Here is a 4,799-nt window from a genome sequence, read left to right as displayed (position 1 = left end):
TGATTGTGATACCGATGAACAAGAGATTGAGGTGAATCAGATGGAGGTATTACAGCTGAAGGATAACATTATTCCTAGAGGTCTCATACCTTTAAAGGAGCTTTTTGATCAAGATGATGTTGCAAGAAAGCCAAGCTTGGTGCCTACCAACAAAGGAGTTGAAGATGTCAATCTTGGAACAGCAGACAAGCCCAAGCTTGTAAAGTTATCAAAAGCATTGTCTCCCGAGGTAAAGGCCCAGTATGTTAGATTACTTTCTAAATTTTTTGATGTGTTTGCGTGGAATTATTCAGATTTTAAGGTGTATGAAAGAGATATAATTCATCATACTATTCCTATCAAGTCGGATCAAAAGCCTTTCAGACAGAAGTTGAGAAGGATCAATCCAAAGCTGTTGTCATCCATCGAAAAAGAGGTAAATGGATTGTTCAAAGCTGACATCATTGTTCCAATCATATTTTCTGATTAGATTTTGAATTTGGTCCCGATATGAAAGAAGACTGGAGAAATAGGGTTGTGCATAGATTTCCGGAACCTCAACAAAGTATTCTTAAAGGATAACTATCCACTTCCAAAGATGGACCATATTCTGCAAAGAGTAGTTGGAGCATCATGGATGTCACTACTCGATGGTTACTCAGGCTATAATCAGATCTTGGTGCATGAAAAAGACCAAGACAAAAATGCCTTCACAACACCTTGGGGAACTTTTTAGTATGCCAAAATGCCATTCGGATTGAAGAATGCCGAAGCCACTTTTCAGCGAGAAATGCACATCGCTTTTGATAATGAGAAGGATGTTTTCTTAGTTGTTTATTTAGATTATTTGACGGTATTTTCTGGTTCTGATGATGAACACTTGCACCACTTAAGGATTGTCTTTCAAAGATGTATAAAGTTCGGGATTTATCTCAACCCCAAGAAGAGTCTTTTTGCCATGAATGAAGGTAAACTCCTTAGTCATATCATTTCTAAAGACGGTATCCACATTGATCCCTCAAGGGTGGAGGAAATTCAACATATAGACTTTCCACATAACAAAAAAGAGAATCAGGCTTTCAATGGTAAGATGCATTTCTTACGCAGATTTATACCCAATTTGGCAAAAAATTTACATGAAATGAATAATATGTTGAAAAAGTACAACACTGTGAAATGGACCGAGGATTCCATGAAGTCATTCAATTTGGTAAAGTTTGCTTTGACCACAGCTCCAATCTTGATTAGTCCTGATTACACTCAAGTTTTCATTATATTTTCATTTGCATCCGAGCATACCATGGTTGTGGTATTGATGCAAAAGAGAGATCAAAATGAACAACCCATTGCTTTTTTCAGTAGGACTAATCAAGATGCTGCCTTGTGGTATAATATCATTGAGAAACAAGTGTTGGCTCTCATAAAAGCATTGAAGGATTTCAGAGTGTATATCCTACATTCACATACCATAGCATATGTTCCTAATGCAGAGGTGAAAGATGTTTTGATGCAAACTGATCCGGAGGAAGAAGAGCTAAGTGGATAGCAGCAATGTTCGAATATGACCTGGAGATTAAACCCACTAAACTGATCAAGGGACAAGGCTTAGCAAAACTAATGGCAGAATCAAATCTGCATGCTCTAGACATAAATCTCATAGCAGCAATGTCGAAGGATGAGGATGATGGCTCACTCATTCAAGTTTCAGAAATGTTTCTTCAATCACCGTGGTATTTTGATATAGTTTATGTTCTTCAGCATTTTTCGCCACCTTCTAGAATGTCAAGGAGCAAAGGTAGATCACTAAAACTCAAATAAGCTAAATTCTTCATTTTAAACAGTGCTCTTTATTGGAAAGATCCGGGAGGGGTTCTTCTTAATTGTTTGGTTGAAGATGAAGCTCAACAGGTGATGCATGATTTTCATAAAGGTGATTGTGGTGGTCATTTGTTTTGGAAAACACCAGTTGACAAAGTGTTGAGAGCAGGATATTATTTGCCGACTTTATTTTTAGATTTGTATAAAACAGTGATGAGCTGCCATGAATGCCAAGTTTTTCAAGGAAAAAGGAATTTTCTTCCTCTTCCTTTGAAACCAGTTGAAGTAAATGCACCCTTCCAACAGTGGGGACTTGATTTCATAGGGGAAATCCATCCTATATCATCAGCATAGCATCGATGGATCTTGATAGCTACCAATTACAACACCAAGTGGATTGAGGCCATTCCAACAAGGCAGTCCACGGATACAGTAATTATTCAATTTTTAGAATCTAATACCTTGTCTCGTTTTGGCTGCCCTCACAAGATCATAACAGATAATGCAACGGCATTTAATTCCAAGAAGATGGTGGAGTTCTGCAACAAGTATGATATTACATTGGGTCATTCCACAACATACTACCCGTAGGGAAATGGATTGGCCGAGTCATCAAATAAGTCCTTGGTGAATATAATCAAGAAAATGTTGGATGAAAATAAGAAGAATTGGAATTGAAAGCTTGTTAATGCCTTGTGGGTCAACAGAGTGAGCAGCAAGAAATCCATAGATATGTCACCTTTTGAGTTGGTGTATGGTACTGATACAGTATTTCCTACGTCACTTGCAATCCCGGTCATGAGATTACTATAGGAAGCTGGCAGTGAAGAGGATGATATTCAACGAAGAATTAATCAAATGATTCACCTTCAGTAAACTAGGGAAGAGGTTTCCCAAAACACTCTCAGACTGCAAGAAAAGATAAAGAAGATCTATGACTATAAAACCAAAGTTGAAAAGTTTCAAGTGGAGGATGTAGTGTTGTGGTGGGATGCATGAAATGAGGACAAAGGAAAGCATGGTAAGTTTGAAAATCTATGAAAGGACCGTATAAGATCTTAGCATATAGAGGACATAATGCTTTTCTGCTCAAGGAGATGGATGGTGAGAATTGTTCAGGAGGGCCAATGAATGGTAGGCTCCTGAAGCACTACTACTTTTGAGATGATTCCCTGAAAATTATGTCACTTTCATTGTATATAACATTTTGATTTTCCTTACAAGTTTTCAAGTACACTGTCATTTGAGCTTGGGGCTTGAAGTGAAGACTATAAAGTTTAAATGATTAGTGTCAAGTCTGAGTTGGTTTATAGTTAAGTTTTGAGTCAGTTTGGTTGAGAGTTAGTGTTCAATGGCATTGAGTCATTTTACACTTTTTTTGGTTTTGACCGTATTTCCCAATGGATGAGGCACTTGGCATACGGTGTTTTTGACACCTCCAAGGAGCTGCCATCCCCAATAATTCCGATGTTAGTTCTAGTCTGCACAGCCTGTCACTAGAGATCAAAATGGGCTCCTATTATGTATGGTTTTCATAGATGTTTTGCACATGATATTTAGTGCAAAACATGTCATAATCATGTTCATTAGAAGCAGCTCGGAAAAAAATTTCCAACAGTATATCACACTCCCAAAACTAGCTCCTAGATCAGAAGATATCACTGAATGAATGATTGACTCAAAGATATCCATGCATAGTAGTTCATGTATTTAATGATCTAGAGGTAGCTAGGAGATGTCAGTGTCTGGTTTTGTGGCTGGATCGTGATAGATAAGGAGAGAACATAGCATTTGAGGTCTATTTCCATGTTTCTAATCCTCATCTCAACATATGGCGAGACCGTTCTGCTTTGATTGAAAGAGATATCCATGAATCTGTGCAAAGGGCATTGTACATTGCTGAAAATAATACTGTTGGTGAAAGGTTGATTTACAACTACTGGTCTCATGGTTCTAGAGAGGAATTACTTGAATATTTATAGGTATGAATCTTGGGGAGGTTCAACTATTCAAACATTTATGACTCGACAATAGTTTGTTCCAACAATATTGGCACTGATGCAACTGGCTTATCGATAAATGGTGACATAGATGTTCATTTAGTCTTTGTTGTCATCCTTACCTACATCTCTTCCAAGCTTCTCAACTCAAAGAATAATTGACATGTCAAACAAATGGAAAGCTCCCCCTTTACCAGAGGGTCCCATAGATCTCCTCATTGGGGTCCTTTCTGCAAGTAATCACTTTGCAGAGTGCATGGTTGTGAGGAAGACATGGATGCAATCTCAATTGATTAGATCGTCAAAAGTTGTGGCCCGTTTCTTTGTTGCCTTGAATGCAAGGAAGGAGGTCAATGTGTAGCTAAAGAATGAAGCAGATTTTTATGGAGATATTATTATTGTTCCATTTATGGACCATTATGAACTTGTAGTGATGAAGACTGTTGCAATTTGTGAATATGGGGTTCCAAATATTTCTGCAAAATACGTTATGAAATGTGATGGTGATACCTTCGTGAGAGTGGATACTGTATTGAAGGAAATCAAAAGAACTCCCCATGTACATGGCTTGTATATGGGTAACCTTAATCTTTTCCACAGGCCACTCCGTGTAGGCCACTCTGTGTTGGAAAATGGGTTGTAACATATGAGGAATGGCCAGAAGAAGAGTACCCCACTTATGCAAATGGACCAGGATATATCATTTCAAATGACGTAGCGAATTTTGTTGTATCTCAACATGCTAATCACACTTTGAGGCTTTTCAAGATGGAAGATGTTAGCATGGGGATGTGGGTTGAACAATTCAATGCTTCTTCAGGTGTTCAATACTCTCTTGCCTTCTGTGGTATTTCATTAACAGAGGTGGTATCTGCAAGTTTGGCGGTGGTTGGTGAGCGTATAACTTTTGATTCATTGCTCAATGATTGCCTACAAGCAGAAATATGCCACATTGTAGAAACATTTCAAATCCAGATGCCTTGTTTTATTCATTTGTGTTAA

General features: G+C 38.0%; 1 pseudogene; it reads left to right on the top strand.

Annotated features, from left to right (window-relative positions):
- The first annotated feature begins 1,530 nt into the window (after window positions 1-1,530).
- LOC149244455 (hydroxyproline O-galactosyltransferase GALT6 pseudogene) lies at window positions 1,531-4,799 on the top strand (annotated as a pseudogene).

This window comes from Pinus tabuliformis, chromosome 8 (genome assembly GCF_031772625.1).
Source record: "Pinus tabuliformis cultivar Carrire ecotype Pingquan chromosome 8, CPIR1, whole genome shotgun sequence".
Classification (NCBI taxonomy): Eukaryota; Viridiplantae; Streptophyta; class Pinopsida; order Pinales; family Pinaceae; genus Pinus; species Pinus tabuliformis.
This window is presented reverse-complemented; position numbering and strand designations above follow the sequence as displayed.